A 19870-nucleotide genomic window follows, 5' to 3' on the forward strand; every position below is an offset into this window, starting at 1 on the left:
AACGCTGGGTTGAAGGACTTTCCGATATACGGTTTATGTCATACAAGTACGGGGGTAATGCCTGCGATTGCACCAGGACAGCACCAAAACTTTCCCCGTGTCGCATCAGGAGTGAGTGAGTGAGTGCGTGAGTGAGTGAGTGAGTGAGTGAGTGAGTGGGTGAGTGGGTGGGTGGGTGGGTGAGTGAGTGAGTGAGTGAGTGAGTGAGTGAGTGAGTTAGTGAGTGAGTGAGTATGGTTTCACGCCGCCCCACTTAGTGAGAGAAACACGCATTAAAGTGTCGCACATCACATCAAATAAAATATCATTAAATGTCAATAAAAAAAATAATATAATTAATAATAATGTCTCCCAACATGATGTTGTGGGGATATTGCTAAAAGCGGCGTACAATCCCGCACCAGCAATCATTCCATCCCGCTTTAATAGTCACTGAAGCGTGAGTAAAATATACTCTGGACAAGAGTTCTACCCAACACGTGTACGAACACAAGACACGTGCTCGTGTGGAAGGTAAATATTAACGAAGCAGTTCTAGAGTTAAACATATTTGTGAAAAATGTGCCTAACAACAGGCAATATGTTTTTGTCATAACATAGAGGGCCTCTGGAGTATGTAAATCCAAATATAAATAAATATATACATGTTATTTTTGGGTTCCTTTATTAAAGTATTCTTGAATGACTAATGTTAATCTAAAGTAATTGCTAAAAGTACTCACGGAAATAAAAACAAACTGTTTTTTCGATCTCAGATTTTAAATAAATGCAGTTAATATACAAAATATATAAATATTCAAACAACTCAGTTAGTACTAATTAGGCCTTGGCACAAATACAGCGTATCAAAGGTTTTTATGTCTTTTTACACGTAAAGGTGTGTAAAAATATGAACAAAACAGACTATTGTGAAACTGAGCATAACCAGGTGTTGGTAGATCAAGGTGAATGTCCATGACCTATGACACCTTGACGACAGGTGACAACAGGTGCTTGAAACCCACGTGCATGTGAATTGTCAGTGGTTAGTGATTTGTGATTGGCATTGTGGAATAGTGAATCATCGTCAAAATATCAGAACGTAAAAGTAACATATTCCCTTCTTAAACAACAACTTACATGTCATTATTATTATGTACATAAACATAGCTGTTATTTTTATTGTTGTTTTGATAATTTTTTTCCAGGCTTATTTGCATAATGCCTATAGCCTGTTTCTGCCATGTCAATTTGGACTTGTTTTATTTTTGAATGTTGAAAGAGCCTGCAAATTACCTCCGGTAAAGTACATTTTGTATTGAGCACTGAGATAAAACTAGCAAATCAGGACTAGTACTTTTCCAGTTGTTTTGTTATTTCGTATTTACATCTACGTAATGCTTTGTGTCGATTATTAAATCCAGCAAAACATTTTTTTTCCATTTCCATGAGTACTTTAATGTAGCAATTAATGTCAGATTCTGAGACACAACTTTTTTCCAGGTGCTTGCACAAATCCTCGGGGTGCCTGTTATTTGAACCTGAAAAGTGCATACCGTATTGCCTCAAATAGACGCCGGGACTCTAATAGACGCCGGGACTCTAATAGACGCCGGGACTCTAATAGACGCCGGGTACAGGAGGTGATGAGAACCACACAGCTCACACAGAATGCCCTCAAGGAGCTGACCCTTCCTGTCCCCATCCCCTGACAGGGTCTTCATGTAGTCATCCCCTTTATCTGATAAACAGAGATTATTTATTCCATTCAGTATGACAAATGTGTTAATTGGGTCATTAACTAATGGACACCTGAAAACTATGTATACAGAGAAATTATATGAACTATTTAAAGAATTATTCAAAATAATAATTCTTTCGTTGCGTGAAGGGTAATATTATTATTTTCCTTGAATTGATTGTAATAATCTCTTCCTCTGATTTCCACAAGCAGCTCTAGATCCCCCCCCCCCCCAGTCAATAACCAAGCCCCCCGCCCCCCACCTCCTTCCAACCATGACCAACAGGAAAAGCCTCCTTGCTCCTTTTCCATACTTGATAATTGTCCCACTTGCAATGGTTCTGCGGTGAAGAGGTGCAAGGAGGAAGCTGCCAAGATTCAGCTTACTTTTTCTTTGCGCAAAACAGCTTGAACCGCAATTCACTTCTCAATAAGTATCCTTGTGCTTCCAGTGAAGCAGCTGACGGTATCACAGCTTGTAAACGGGATTGACTAAAAGTCGGGCAATTACGCAATACATATCTCATCTTCAACATCTTTGTTGTATGATAGTTTGTTACAGTTGTGTACGGGGGCACGGTTGGCCAAAGTCGCCTTATGCGCTGCAATTCGCTGTGCAGAGTGGTGTCCCTTGGGCACGCCAGAAACCTATGACCTGTGTTCGAATCCCGGTTCGCCCCGATTATGTTGTCAGCACTATACACGTGCTCATGGGTTTCACCAAATTGGTGAACGTCTAATACCTGCATCACTTCGGGCTTCCCTTCAACATCAAGCTGACACGCCGTGATATAACTGGAATTATACTATACAAAGCGGCGTTTAACCCATATCACTCACTCACTACTCCTGTGTACGGTTCCGTTTGGTTAACTGGGTTTGTGTTGTGATTACTTCCTACTTAAATTTGTGGTATGTTTAGAAGAATGTTCAAGCCAAACATCGTGAATATAACATGCAACCGAATTATTTTTCAGGAGAATAATTGCAAACAAAGGGCCAACATGTTGATTTCCAATGTATCCAGAAGCAAAGATCTTCTTCGGGTGTATAATCTCTGCAGGAAGTTAAAACAACTGTCAATACAATAAACCACGCAGAACCATAAACCGCCGTATGAAACGGTATGAATCATATTTTACATATTTTACAACCACTTGAAACTGTGCTCAAATCTGCACAGCAAGCACCATACATGTGATTGTGAAGACAACGTATTACAAATATCTGATATCAAACCCGTTGTTTTACATGTGTTGTTTATTGAACAAGGTCATGCTTCATAGAAGCCTGGTATTTAATCGTGTTGAACAATAATTTGCAATAGCAGTGTGAAGGGAGAACGACGCGTTACGCGTTACATGCTTGACCTTAATTCCTCCCTGTAACCATTCTCGCTGGTTGCCTGAATAACACACGATACATTGCAAAGGTAGTGCGCAAAAGAGCTATTCGGGTAAGGGAGATAATCACTCACTCTCAGTGATACGGCTTGAATAAGATACGATGTACAGCATTGCAAGGTCACGCGTGATAAAGCTCTATACTACGCATACAGCTAAAGGAGATAATCGCTCAATGCGCAATAGGTAGATTTGTTACTAAATTTACTGAACCTATTTAAGTCGATATATTTAATTTAATAGATACAAATATGAATTTTTGGACAGTCACATGTTGTCGTTGTACAAAGGCATTGAAAACTGTTCATTGTCATGTCGGGGCGGTCGGGTAGCCTAGTGGTTCAAGCGTTCGCTTGTCACGCCGAAGACCCGGGTTCGATTCCCGACATGGGTACATTGTGTGAAGCCCATTTCTGGTGTCCCCCGCCGTGATATTGCCGAAATATTGCTAAAAGCGGCGTAAAACCATACTCACTCACTCACTCACTCATTGTCATGTCACATAAGGCCACAAAGGTGCGCTGAACTCAGTATCTCGTGTGACCGCCCTTGGCAGCAATCACAGCTCAATCACCAGCTGTCAATATACAAAACAGAATAATACATCAAGATGACAGTTTTCATGTAAAGATTAAGTATTTCTAAGCAAATTAAAGATACATATATCTAGATATTGTACATATATTTTAGTTGCTTAGAAATACTTAATCATAACATGGAAGCTGCCATCTTGATGTGTTATAATGTATTGTATATTGACAGCTTGTTATTAATTGTTAGCAGATGGCTCCAGCTGGGGTAGCAGACGACACACTTTCCAACAATGGGGATCAGGGTAAATATATGAGTAGGTTGGTGATCATCGAGCAGACGACTCAACAGTCTAAGATGTATTGAAAAAACACACACTTAATTCTCAACCCTATCTTATGTTAATTCAACAATTTATCATATACTTAGCAGTGGGATATTCTGTTAATAATCTCTCATAATTCTATTGAATGGTTCTGTACATTCTATCAATGTTTATTTGTACAAAGCTGTTTTATGTATGTATAGAAGTGAGACATTAATAAATTATTGTCTGTCTGTCTACAATGTATACCGTACAATTAAACCGATTACACACAGGAGCTTCACTTTGAGCTCCTTGTTTTCTTTAAATACCGCGATCTGAGACACTAAAGTGGTATTTAGGTAGACAGAATACTTGTCTTTAGATGTAAACACATTTGATGTTACATCTGTGATGATTAAGTTGATTTTGAGAGCCCAGGCCAAGTCGGACCCAACACAAGCCAAACACTTCTGATAGAGACTATGTTGAGAATGTAGGGGGGAAAGGGCTTCACTTTGAGCACCTTGTTTTCTGTAAATATCTGAGAGACTATGAAGTGGTATATAGTTAGATATAATACTAATCTATAGATCTGAATCCATGGCATGATACATATATGAGGTTTAAGTTGATTTTGACAGCCCGGGCCGAGTCGTGGCAAACACATGTGACAGATTTTCTTGAAAAAATACAGTAAAAGTGCTTGACTTTAACGGATCCGTTTTCTTTAAATGCGATGTTCTGTGACATTATAAAGTGGTATATAGGAAGATATAATACTAGTGTATAGATGTAAACACATTTGATGATACATCTGTGATGATTAAGTTGATTTTGAGAGCCCAGGCCAAGTCGGACCCAACACAAGCCAAACACTTCTGATAGAGACTATGTTGAGAATGTAGAGGGAAAAGGGCTTCACTTCGAGCACTGTGTTTTCTTTAACTACCGCAATATGAGACAATAAAGTGGTATATAAATAGATATAATACTAGTCTTTAGATATAAAGAATGTTAGGAAATTTAGAAGTGCGAGGACAGTTCTTAACATGTGTCGTGTCAGCCCTATGACATTCGCGAATATCCACTTCCAGAAAACATTCTGTGTTAGTTTAAATTGAATTAGTAAAGGTTAATTAGGGATGCCCAACACGTTAATTAAAGAAAGAAGAGTAGTCAAGACACTGTTGTTTCCTGCCCTGGACATCACACCCCTACACGCCAAGGTCGGTGAGAAACTTTCTCATAAAAAAAAACACACAGTCAAGACACTGACTTTTCTGCGAGGACTCACGGTATGTAGTCATGATTATCATTTTATTACATTGTTGAAGATGCATTTTGATTCAAACTCAATTAAATGAGCAAAACTATACGTTTGTGGACATTTGCGATCTGCCTAGATATGCACGTTTCGTTTTATTATTCTGCAATCCATTTTTTGTATTACCCTCTGGCCCGGCCCGGCCCGACTTTTCTTGGCCCGACCTTAGGCAATCCCCTTGTAAACACATGCAGTCCCAGAAGGCCTTGCGTGTCAGCAACTTTCTGGACGTCAACATATTCATTTCATGTTCTGGTTCCACCCTTCATGTAAATTGAGGATGGTAATAAGGACATACGTATCGTATCAGACCCAATCACAACTGCAGTAAAGCCAGAATCAGTACAGTGCTTCGTATGAAGGAGGAGTCTGGTGTCTGCCTCTTCTTGGCTACATCTGAGGGCTTTAACATTGTTGACTGGCTCCACTGTAGTCTTATGCAAGTCTGCGTCTCCGTTCACCTTCACTCCAGCCAGTAACAAGTACTTAAATCAGGTGTGCCTTGTTCTCTAGGTTCAGAAGGACATTCACTGTATGACCCAATGTTCGGGTGCAGGGGTCCTGAATGGTATGCCATGCTGGGATCCTCCGTTGGCACTCTCTGCATTTTTGATTGATTGATGTCAATATACCCACAGGATATTCCTTCTCGCAAGGCTTTGGGAACTTCAGTATACGACATATTAAGGTAATGCAGTAAGGTAATGTCTGCTTATGGCTCCAGGCTTCAGACTGAAACCTTTGGTGCCCCGTCGTGCCTTCTAGGTACAATATATCGACAATATCAAAGTGTGGCATCCAAAATTGGTGATGAAGATCATCCTGATCCTGGTAGAAATACTCTACCAAAGATATAAACTCTGGAGTGCTAAGTGCTTCATAGAAGGTCTCCTGGCATATGTCTTGTGAAAACGCATTGATCATCTCTTTTATCTTTTTGGAGGCCTTCCATCAGTTAAACGCATTCCAAACAAGCCGTTGCAGTGCCTCATATAGCAATTTGTGGAATCTAACAGCACGGTTGTATCTTCAACCATCAAGTGTAACCTTCAACAGAACCTTCTGCGATCACTCTATGCAGAGGTCTCTTAACCCAGTTTTTCTACTACACTTAACAGTGTGTACATATGAAATTGTGAAATATGCCTAACCTAGGAACGATTCAGAGAATAGCTTCTTCTGTTTCAAAAAATTTTCAGTGGCCTTTGCATACAATGCTTGATCGCAAACCAAAACAATGGTCACAAGGGCTAGTGACGTTCTGATCTTCTGGGACTGATAAAAAACCTCATGGACAGTGAGTGGAAAGCCAGTCACAACTTATACATGGACATGAATATTGAACCCTTTCAAGCTGCTCGCAGTCTGGTTTGTTGAACAATGCAACCGAGTTATCATCCATAGTAGGGTTTTCTTGTTCACCTCCTGTTTCAGTTCCATGTCGTCTACTTCAATGTTATTACGAGGTGGCGGACCAGCTCATACACAAGCATTGTAGATAGGAAGCTGCGACTTGACAACCTTGATAGTTCCATGCTTCTGTGTTGGTTCATTCAGGACATCCTTCAAATGCTGTGGACCACGCACCTTTTGCTGCACGTTGATTCCATCTACTTAGTGTGATGTCCCTCCTTAACTTAGTGTCTCTTCACGTCAGTCGATGTTATCACATTGTTACGCCAATGTTACTTGGACATTTGGTTGTATGCATCCTGGTAGTGTAACACTTTCTTCGCTCAGTGACAATTTATGAAGACAGAGTGCTGTGTCAATCTCTTCAATTTGGGAGTATGAAACGCCATGTCCAATTCGGTTCAGAATGCGAATTAGTTTCACACATCCAGTGACTAATTTCGCAACATATGGCAGCAGGATTTTTTTTTGGAGTTTCACCCTGACACACATTTTGCCATCACAATGTCCTACCCTATAGAGTCTGTGAATATGGTCTGATACAAGAATTGACGTGTTAGTGCCTCAAGTTAAAAGCATTTTCAAGAAGAGGTTTAATGATGCAGGAATGTAGGCAGATGTATTTTTCATTTCTGTTGATACTGTTGGCCAAGACATTGTAACATCTTATCCCTTGACTTCATATCTAAGCATAAAAAATATACTCTTCAAAAAAAGAAACTTGACACTGACTTTCAAAATGTAATATAATGCGATTGTTTCAAAATAGGACACAGAAACCATAAGTGAAACATGTAGATCAATGTACACAATGTTCAAAACATTAATCGTGTCACCTGGACAGACACACGTACACGATACAGTTAATGTCAACAGTTACAGTTAATGTTGTGCCCACCACACACCGACGACCCATAGATGCAATCAAGTTGTCAATAACACGCTGTTGGATGTGCTGCCATTCATGCTGAAGTGCATCAAGAAGCGCCGGAAGTGTTTGGGGCGGTGGATTCCTTCTGCGAACGCGTCGATCCAACTCGTCCCACAGATGCTCAATCGGGAACAAATCTGGTGACCGGGCTGGCCAAGGTAATGTCTGGATGTTGTTGTGCTGTAAGAAGTCCTGACAAACACGTGCAATATGCGGTCGAGCGTTGTCCTGCTGGAACTGTCCGCCATGAACGTTGACGTGAGGAAGAACGTAAGGCTGTAGGATCAAGTCTCTGTAACGCACACCTGTCAATGCACCTGCCACATGCACGAGAGGCGTCCTACCACCGTGATGAATTCCGGCCCATACCATGACACTCCCGCCGCCAAATGGGACAACCTGCTGCACACAGTTTGGGGCGTAACGTTCACCCCGACGTCTGTAGACACGTGCGCGCCCATCAGCACGTGTGAGTAGGAAATGGGACTCGTCAGTAAACAGTACATTTCTCCACCTTGCACGTGCCCATCTAACCCTCTGTTGGCACCAAAGCAGACGGTCCGCCAGATGACGTTGGGTCAATACATGACGTCGAACAGGTCCTCGTGCAAAAAGTCCAGCCTCCCTCTGTCTGTAGCGTACTGTTTGATCTGATATTCTGTGTACCCCAGGGATCTGTGTGGTTGTAGACGTGGCTGTGGTAGTGCGGTCTCGGAGGTGTCGCAGCCGGATGTATCGATCTTGTGCTTGGGTTGTCACCCTTGGTCTTCCTGACCTTGGTCTGTCGTCAACTCTGTTGGTGTTGTTGTATTGGGTCCACAGTGCGGAGATTGTCTGTCTGGATATGCCAAAGTGCCTGGCCACTTCTTGCTGAGTTGTTCAAGCTAGTAATCTCCCAATGGCGTTGTTCCGTTGAGCTGCATTCAGTCTTGGCATTCTGTCACCGCCTCTACTGTCGTTATAAGGACTGTATGAACAGCCGTTGATGCAGATTTTTATACCCATTCAGCAGGAGGGCCTGCATGGCTAAATGCAGGATCCTGTGCTGCACGTTTTTTACAGGCGGTTCCGTTTGGATGAAGCTGTAGAATTGATCCCCAAACTCTACGTTCATGTGCTTTGAATCTGTTTTCACGAATTATAGACACATCATCTTTCTGTTTGACTTATTTGGTTCTCATTTAATGTAATTATTTTAGATATTTGGCAAAAAGTGGTTTTACATCTATGTCAAGTTTCTTCTTTTTTTTAAGCGTATACATTCATCATCATTTTATCAAAATGAGAAGTGTCTTGCTTGGCAGCTAGGAGCTGTTCCTTCAACTTCTGGTTTTCTTTGACTAGCTCAGTCAATGTTTATCAGGATAATCAGAAGGTTTGCTTTTCTCATCAGGTATCATATGGATACTCTTCATTTTGAGTATATGTTTACTCAAGGTCGCACGGAACAGAGTCTGTGGAAGCTGCAGCCTAGATTTGGTTTGTGGCGTATTTCCAGGCTTAGTGTATAGCCAGAGCGATGGAAATGTCCTTCAGCAGCGACTTCAAAAACATTTACTGCTCCCTTTTGAAAAACGATAGATGAGAGTTATCTCTCTTGAAAAGCAGACAACAGTTTGGATTCCTTTTTAAGAATGTTTAGTACCGGTAATGTGACTTGGAAACTGTGTATTTGATCATTTAAACTTTTCTATATGTTAAGTAGAGTTAAATATTAGCAACTGTTTTCCAATAGAAAAAAAGATTCTATGCTCACATAATGCTTCTGGCTCACATCCCTGTTCTTGTTCTTATGAGGAGGCCATTGAAAGCGAGCAGTCTCTGTCTCAAAATTCAACTTTAGTACAAAACATTAAGTTTGTCTTTTCTTTTGCAGAATAAAGGTCCCTTCTTATTCTAACTCAAAGGGTTATTTTTTGTAATATATTCACGTTGAAACCGAGTTCATATATGGTACTAGATGGCATTCTTCTTGGATAAAGGGTAACCAAATTACATCAAAATGTAATTAATCATCATCTGAATACGTATAGGGCATGACTATGAGCAATAGGAGTAGTTTTGTTTTATCAAAACATAATGACATATTTCAGGAAGTCCAACTTCATACAAATCTTGTATGCTTTTAGCGCAAAACGACATTTGTCTTAAAATGCATCAAAAACCGTTCTTTACCACACCACAAAAGATAATAAATTTCACTTTTTTCAGACTTTTAACGGACTTGGTTTTTTCTTGACTTCAATCAAAGCCCATTTGGGTTAAGAAAGTCCCATTGTAGTGGTATGTGCAGTTTATTTTCTGAAAGGTGGTAATATTTTAAGCAGAGGTCAAATGTTGTGACCTTTTGACCTCTGGTGACCTACATTTTTACTGTATTAGTCCTATATTACATACCAACATGTAGAGCATCAGGTTACCAACATTTTGAGTGGTCATACTTCACCATATGACTATTGCTTGTAAAGTTACTACCACTAAGCTGTGAGTCCCGGATTGCTTTCAAAGTTTTTTTTCATCTATGGATATATGACTTTCAAAAAACCATACTGAGATTTTGCCACCCAAGTAGTACCGCTTTATAAAATTTTGGGGTCTGGCTCATGGACTATAATGGTGAGTGAGTATGGTTTAACGCCACTTTAAGCAATATTCCAGCAATATCACGGCGGGGGACACCAGAAATGGGCTTCACACATTGTACCCATGTCGGGAATCGAACCCAGGCCTTCGGCGTGACGAGCGAACGCTTTAACCACTAGGCTACCCGACCGCCCCCTAGATCTATGGGATGGTGTGGCCTGATTGTTTGATGCTGCTGTAACATTATTATACATTACATTAAAAGGATGACAAATAGAATGGTGAGTGGTGTTCCGGAAACACAACTTCCTGTCACTGATTACTGTGAATGAATATTTTCACATTAATATGACTGGTATACTGTCTCTGAACTGATTGGTGGTTGGGATAACAGTAAATGCTGAGCCATTTAAAATTAATGTATGACAATAAATAAACAATGATTGTAAACAATTGCGATTATAAGTTTCTTAAGAAAAATTGAAACTTAAGTGTTCGTACATGCTCATTCTGGAAGAGAGCTCTGTTCCTCTGTAAGAGGTGAGGTGAAATGGGGTTTATCGTCGCGTCCAAGATTATTGCACTTATATAACGACGTGCATGCACGTGTATGTGTGTGGCTGCTTGTACTAGTCCGGACTGATGCCGATTTATAGTGATAGCACACTGAGATACCATGCCGCAGTTTAACATGAATACCCCACTCAGACACAGTATACTGACTCCGAGCCGACCAGTCCTTGTTTTAGCCCCTTAATGCCGAGCGCCAGGCAGGGTAACAACAAGTACCACCTTTTAACGTCTTTTGGTATGACGCGGCTAGGGATTGAACCCCGGACCTTCCGCTCTCCGGGCGGACGCTCTACCATTAGACCACGGAGGCGGTCCTCCTCAGTAAGATATATTGGAGGGGCTTACATGTAATTCATGTCCATCTTGTCCATGCGGAGATCTAGTTCACGTGTTACATTTATGAAAAAAACAAAGAGATTTGCTTAATAAGACTAATAGATACATTTACCAAGGCTAAATTTGAAAGTCAACGACAGCTGGCGTCTGGCTTGAAGCAAATTTTAAAACTGACTTGTTTGCAAAACAATTGTGTGTTAAAATATTTGTTATTTGAAAGGAAGTGGTGTTTAAATAGATAGTTAATTGTGTGTGTTCACAAATCTCTTTCATGTTATAATATTTTCCGGAGTATAATTTTGTATAGATGGAAAATATAAGGTACCGTATATTTCTCATGACTGAGTAACAGACTGAGTATCATGGATCAAAATCAATACGATTGCACAGACGATAATTTATGAATGCGACAGGTGTATGCGAGGACTAACGTATTTCGCAGGAAATGATCAATAAACCACTGTGGTAAATTGACATGTGTACATGTATTACGTGTGGAAATGCCAACAGCTGAGTGAGTTGAACGTGGCCTCGGTAGTTCCTCAAAGATTAATTATGTTTACGAAATAAGTCGGGCTAGATTTATTTGGCACTTTATGCCAACGTCCTCTGTGGATGAGTGAGTGAGTGAGTGAGTATGGTTTTACGCCGCTTTTAGCAATATTCCAGCAATATCACGGCGGGGGACACCAGAAATGGGCTTCACACATTGTACCCATGTCGGGAATCGAACCCGGGTCTTCGGCGTGACGAGCGAACGCTTTAACCACTAGGCTACCCGACCGCCCCCTCTGTGGATGAAGCTACGTTAGACAATGGTGCAAGTTATCTCTGTAATTCACTTCATTTCAGATGCCACAGCCTGTAACAAGGAGAATTGCTCACACCTATGTGAAATGCTCATTCGGGCTTCTCAAAGTTGTTAGTGTGGCAAATGCCAACTTCAAGATAAAGCTTCTAAATTCTACAGTAAAGTCAAAGTTGTTGCCGAGCCAAAGGTTCGAGATAGCGCTATGTAAATTTATTTCTCGAATTTGAGATTAGCCTTTGGTTTGGGTTTGGTTTGTTGTTTTATGCCGCACTCAGCAATATTCCAGCTATATGACGGCGTTCTGTAAATAATCGAGTCTGGACCAGACAATCCAGTGATTGATATCATGAGCATCGATCCACGCAATTGTGATCGATGACATGAATCAACCAAGTCAGCGAGCCTGACCACCCGATCCCGTTAGTCGCCTCTTACAACAAGCATAGTCGCATTTTACGGCAAGAATGGGTTGCTGAAGACCTATTCTACCCCGAATCTTCACGGGTCTCTTAACCTATAATAAAAATGACATAAACAATGTATTTGTTGCAGAGAAATGACAAAACGTATTCCGATAAATAATTATTTATGAGATTTGTTTCCTTTGCTAGTATTGTGTTGAATTAATAATATTCTCACCGTTCCAACGTCAGGGTGCAAGAGAAGTTATGCTACCAAACTATTTTGAAAAGAAACGGGTTCAAAATCGAAACAATATTTTCGATATGAAAACATTAGTAACTTATAATGAATAAGATACAAAAATTGAATAGTGTTATTAATCCATATTTCCCTCACGCCACAGCTTTGAGGCGAAAGGCACTAGAACTACACGTTTTAGAACACTGGTCCTGCTTCGTTGCACCAGATTGTTTATAATAATAATAATAATAATAATAATGAGTCCATTTGTATGGCTCCAAACTCCATACCAGCTCGTGTGCTCATGATGCTTACATTATTAGCCCAGTCAATGGATCAGTGAGCACTCGATTTTCATTCTCAGCTCCCTGGGAAGTATACAACCCAAGCTGCCTGTGAGGCGCTAGAAGGTTAACAGCCACTACCATCTCATCCTACCGGGTACCCACTCACTGCTGGGTGAACAGAGGCACATTTCGAACAAAGTCACTTGCCAAAGGAGACACCACATGTGGTTCATGTGCTTCAGTGTGGGGCAGATGGACACTTGATTTGCCCTTGCGTGTGTTTTTGCTTATGATATTGTTCGGACTCGTCCAACGGTCTCTGCATTAAGCATTGTGGTAATGGTTTTAACGCTTTTATAAAGAATAGGTTAAAACAGTTTTGGTTCCTCTTTGTGCATCCTTGATCCTTCTTGTCATTACTGCACAAGCCGAATCCAGGGTACGGAAAGGCGCGAGTGTTGACGAATAAAGCCGAATGCAGGGTTCTTTCTGCGTGAGTGGTGACGAATGAAGGTGAGGTGAGGACGCCCAGTTCAGACTTATTTCACTCATAGAGCGACGTGTGTGTCTGTGTGTGCGTGCGTGTGTGTGTGCGTGCGTGCGTGCGTGCATGCGTGCATGCGTGCTTGCATGCGTGCATCGTTGCTATCACAAGAAATGAAAAACCATAAAAGATATGCTACGTTTAACTGCACAACAGACGGAGAGGGCTCTCGGGAATGAGCAAAACGGGTGCCAACCACATCCAGATTGCAAGAAACTTCAACTGTACATCGTCGGACTATTTGAACGTTACAGACAGACTGGCAGTACATAGGATAGGTCAAGATCAGGCGAATCACGCGGGATGACGCCACAGGTTGACCGGTACTTGCGCACTTTGCATTTACGCAACATGTTCGCCACGGCGACGGTAACGTCAGCAACAACGTTAGCGATGCACTGTGCTTCGTGTGTCGCAGGTAGTTGAGCCCGTCACACATGAAATGACCACATAACTCAAAAGGGTCCTTAAAGATTTTATAGACATTATAAAATATAATTCAAACAATTTCCCGAATATAACACTCTCATGCACTCCCACCCTGCTCACACAACTTACACTCGTCATCTCCCATACTGCTTCCATATTCCTCCTCACCTATCTCACTCCTCCACCAGCGTACTCCTACTTTACCATTGATGATCTATTAACTATCAGATCAAAGGCAAGAGACCCGTGAAGATCCGGGGTAGAATAGGTCTTCAGCAACCCATACTTGCATACATGCTTGCAGAAAGGGCGATTATGCTTGTCGTAAAAGGCGACTAACGGGATCGGGTGGTCAGGCTCGCTGACTTGGTGGATGCATGTCATCGTATCCCAATTCCGTGGATCGATGCTCATGATGTCAATCACTGGATTGTCTGGTCAAGACTCGATTATTTACAGACCACCGTCTTACAGCTGGAATATTGCTTGAGTGCGGCGTTAAACAATAGCAACAACAAATAACCTTTGTCAACTGCACTGACCCCAAAATACTTCAGGTAGACTTTGCTAGCCCAGAGATACAGTTATAGTGACATGATAGTGATGTTTACATACCATTTGACGAGATGTCATGTATGGTTTATGTCAGTCGATGTGCTGATGGGGTATCGCACATGCGGTATTTTGGGGGTCCGCTCGCCAAACCGAAAACGTTCTCGTATGGACCAACTGGGCTATCCTCACATAGCCCGAATGGGCTTTATAGCCCGTCTCGTGGGTTTCCCCAACTTGATATATACACAGTTATGTAAATGCCAAATCTCTAATGCCATACTGCATATACAGTAAACTACGGTTATAACGAACTCAAAAGGACTACTAATTGTAGTTCGTTATAACCGTAGTTCGTTATAAGCACATATACAGCATAACTAGAGCAAGTCGTCGGGAATAAAAAAGTAAGTTCGTTATATCCGTCAGTTCGTTATAAGCGTGTTCGTTATAACCGTAGTTTACGGTATTCACATTATTCGAGATGACATAATGCGTACAACCAATATGATCAATAAGAGTATAACACTCACGCCCCAAAAGCTAGGAACATCACTCAAACCCCAGGGTCAAACCACGACACACAGTCCAACCTGGTCAGCGTTTTGCATGATGGTTACATGCACAAATCAAGTAAATCCACTATCCAAAAGCCTGTCCACTCACTTCAACCAGCTTACATAACTTTACTCTCATAATCACTTACAGTTCAACAACATTTGTCAGACCTCAAGCACACAACCCATACATACAGTCAAACCAAATTAAAATGTCATTGTGATCTTGACAGAGCCAATCGCCGCTTCCGTCGAGTGGCCTTGACCCATGAGCATCAACGTTGAACACGGCTCTAGGCAATGGCAGCACAACGCTGTCAGATCCGTGACTGGCAGAGAGTGCATGTTTTTGACGAAGGAAGAATCTGCTTTTCCATAATGATTGTCATGCTGGGGTTAATTGTCGTAGGGGGGACCATTGGCGCAAAGGCTGCAGTCATGAAGCGCATCCATGGTGGTGGTGGGGTAATGGTTTGTGGAGGCATTTGTGGCAACCAACGGACGGAACTTGTGATCATACGTGGCAACCTCAACGGCCAAATCGACAGGATCCGCTCCGACGTTCTTCAACAAAAGGGTTACACTTTCTATTTTCGGTTTTGGGTAGCCAAGTGGTTAAAGCGTTCGCTCGTCACGCCGAAGACCCGGGTTCGATTCCCGACATGGGTACAATATCTTAAGCCCATTTATGGTGTCTCCCGCCGTGATATTGCTTGAATATTGCTAAAAGCAGCGTAAAACCATACTCACTCACTTTCTTGTTTGTTTATTGTTTTGGCAACCATCAAACATGGGTATATACTTTCTTTTCCCCTCCAGTTTGGTCCGGACTAACCCGGACTACATACAGCACATCATGTCGCATGTATAACTAATTCCTGAATTTACTGTCCAAATTTTGTTTCATCCCCTAAAAGCTGAAGCCAGCTACTAGTGGATTGCCTCCCGAAAGATCAGACCATTAAAGGCCAATTATGTTGTTGTATTAATCTACAAAGGCAACTGCTTGAGAACATCAAGTGAGTGAGTGCGTGAGTTGGGTTTAACGCCGCTTTTAACAGTATTCCAGTTATATCACGGCGTGTCAGCTTAATGTGGGAGGAAAGCCCGAAGTGATGCAGGTCTCAGACGTTTACCACTTCGGTGAAACCCACGAGCACGGGTAAGGTGCTGACAAACCTAGAAACATAATCGGGGCGAACCGGGATTCGAACCCACAATCATAGGTTTCTGGCGTGCCCAAGGGACGCAACTCTGCACAGCGAATCGCGGCGCCTTAGACGACTGGGCCACCCGTGCCCCCGAGAATATCAAGACTAAACGTCATGGAAAACTCACTGAATAAGGACAATGCACCCACACCACGTCTCTTGTCGCATGACTGCTACAGATGCATCAATCATTAAACATTCTCCGCATTCACAAGGTTTGTTACCGTCAAATTTCCACTGGGAGAAAGAGCGTTCTTGGAAGCATTTAGCAAATGATAATGACGTCATTCCTGGTGTGGAGGACTGTTTACGTTATGTATCCTGATGCTATGTTGACGATAAAATACGTTACGTATCCTGATACTATGTTTACGTTAAGTATCCCGATACTTTGTTTACGATGAAATACGTTACGTGTATTGATACTATGTTGACGATAAAATACGTTACATTACGTAACCTGATACTATGTTGACGATAAAATACGTTACGCATCCTGATACAATGTTTACGATGAAATCCGTTACATTACGTATCCTGATACTATGTTGACGATAAAATACGTTACGTATCCTGATACTATGTTTACGATGAAATACGTTACGTATCCTGATACAATGTTGGCGATAAAATACGTTACGTATCCTGATACTATGTTTACGATGAAATACGTTACGTATCCTGATACTATGTTGACGATAAAATACGTTACGCATCCTGATACTATGTTGACGATAAAATACGTTACGTATCCTGATACTATGTTTACGATGAAATACGTTACGTATCCTGATACAATGTTGACGATAAAATACGTTACGTATCCCGATACTTTGTTTACGATGAAATACGTTACGTATCCCGATACTTTGTTTACGATGAAATACGTTACGTGTATTGATACTATGTTGACGATAAAATACGTTACATTACGTAACCTGATACTATGTTGACGATAAAATACGTTACGCATCCTGATACAATGTTTACGATGAAATCCGTTACATTACGTATCCTGATACTATGTTGACGATAAAATACGTTACGTATCCTGATACTATGTTGACGATAAAATACGTTACGTATCCTGATACTATGTTTACGATGAAATACGTTACGCATCCTGATACTATGTTTACGATGAAATCCGTTACATTACGTATCCTGATACTATGTTGACGATAAAATACGTTACGTATCCTGATACAATGTTTACGATGAAATCCGTTACATTACGTATCCTGATACTATGTTGACGATGAAATACGTTACGTATCCTGATACTATGTTTACGATGAAATACGTTACGTATCCTGATACAATGTTGACGATAAAATACGTTACGTATCCCGATACTTTGTTTACGATGAAATACGTTACGTATCCCGATACTTTGTTTACGATGAAATACGTTACGTGTATTGATACTATGTTGACGATAAAATACGTTACATTACGTAACCTGATACTATGTTGACGATAAAATACGTTACGCATCCTGATACAATGTTTACGATGAAATCCGTTACATTACGTATCCTGATACTATGTTGACGATAAAATACGTTACGTATCCTGATACTATGTTGACGATAAAATACGTTACGTATCCTGATACTATGTTTACGATGAAATACGTTACGCATCCTGATACTATGTTTACGATGAAATCCGTTACATTACGTATCCTGATACTATGTTGACGATAAAATACGTTACGTATCCTGATACAATGTTTACGATGAAATCCGTTACATTACGTATCCTGATACTATGTTGACGATGAAATACGTTACGCATCCTGATACTATGTTGACGATAAAATACGTTACGCATCCTGATACAATGTTTACGATGAAATCCGTTACATTACGTATCCTGATACAATGTTCACGATGAAATACGTTACGTATCCTGATACTATGTTGACGATAAAATACGTTACGTATCCTGATACAATGTTTACGATGAAATACGTTACGTATCCTGATACTATGTTGACGATAAAATACGTTACGTATCCTGATACTATGTTGACGATAAAATACGTTACGTATCCTGATACAAAGTTTACGATGAAATACGTTACGTGTATTGATATTATGTTGACGATAAAATGCGTTTCGTACCCTGATACTTTGTTCACAATGCAATATGTCCAATACTGGCTGCTAAAGTTTTAGGGGCATTGAAACACTGTTGACACGCATGTTTAATCATGAGCAAGAATGAGGGACAAAGAAATATCGTGACGCGCCAAAGAGCGGTAAATCACTGGAGGTGAACTTGAACGTACTATTATAGAAACTGAATTATTCACGCTTATTTCTTTAATATTATTTGTATTAATCACGATTGCCGGGGTCGGAAATAAAAGAGTTCCTTTTTGCTATGATGACTTATTTTTGTATATGAATTTGAAGCTCTAGTAGAATTTTGTCTTTTATCAAAGTAACTGGCTATTCTTTAGCCTTGTGCTTGAGTCGTTACGACCCCCCGAACCACCTTGTCCCTTCCGATAACACGAGTGGTCATTAATAGTCAATGTTGTTCATCCGGTTTGCATGATAATTGAGGAAACTGATTGTTCTATCGCGACCCAGCTCGTAAAGTCATACATATCTACTCATGTTCGACGCAGCTTGTGATAAACCTACTTCCTTGCTAGAAATATCACTTTTAGCTCACCATACACATAGTATACACAAAATCGCCTAATTAAATATAAATGTAAACACGTTAGTGTCAGATTGTCTGCTATCCCAGCGTATCAAGTGGAATCAAATTCTAATATGAAATGTAGATTATGTAATGAATTTAATGAGACTGTCCAACACATTGTCAGTGGATGCCTAGCTTTGGCATAAACACAGTATCTTAACGACATGATGGTGTAGCTCGATCATTCTTCGCCATGCTTGTGGTTTTGACACAGAGGTCCACCCATGGTACGACCCGGAATATGTAAAGGGCGTCATGGAAAAAATGACAAATACAAAATTCTTTGGAATAGGCCCGTTTACATCCTCAGACGTATCCAGGCCAACAAACCTGATCTTGTCCTTTTTCATTAATCCAATGAAATCATTCATATCATTGAATTTTCTGTCGCCTTTGACACTGATGTTATTGACAAATATATATGGTAAATATGCGAACCTCGATTTCGAAATATCACGCTTGCATCCCAAGTACCAAGTTGTCCGACTACCCATTGTTCTCGGTGGGTTCGCCCCATTCGCTGTCTGGGCTGCGTGTAGAGGGGGCAAGGGCCCTGAGCTGAGCTGATGATGAGCCTATAACCAGCCTGACTGTGTCAGGATCACCGAAACCCTCTTTGCTGCATTTTATATGTTAATCTACTACTATATTTTCTCTAACAGAAGCCGGGTCTGAACCCAGATTGAAAGAACAGAGACATGGTGCCCATTTAGAAACCTTTTAATAAATGGCCCCACACTTCCGGTGAAAACAACCCTTTTACAAAGTGATGGTAGCGCAAGGAGTTTGGTAAATCCTTGTTAAAATATGAAAGTTACAATATTATTAGTGATCGCTTCGTGGTAGTGGACCCGGTTTTCAAATAAACGCCAGGTTATAATTATGTCCGAACATTTATACACGCCGGAGTGACCTGTTAAAGGAAATAGGATACTAATTAGGATGCAAGGTGAGCTAAACGTCTTACTTCTCCCAAGCAATGCTTTAACATCACA

Source organism: Haliotis rufescens, unplaced genomic scaffold (genome assembly GCF_023055435.1).
Source record: "Haliotis rufescens isolate VD_foot unplaced genomic scaffold, xgHalRufe1.0.p SCAF_13, whole genome shotgun sequence".
NCBI lineage: Eukaryota > Metazoa > Mollusca > Gastropoda > Lepetellida > Haliotidae > Haliotis > Haliotis rufescens.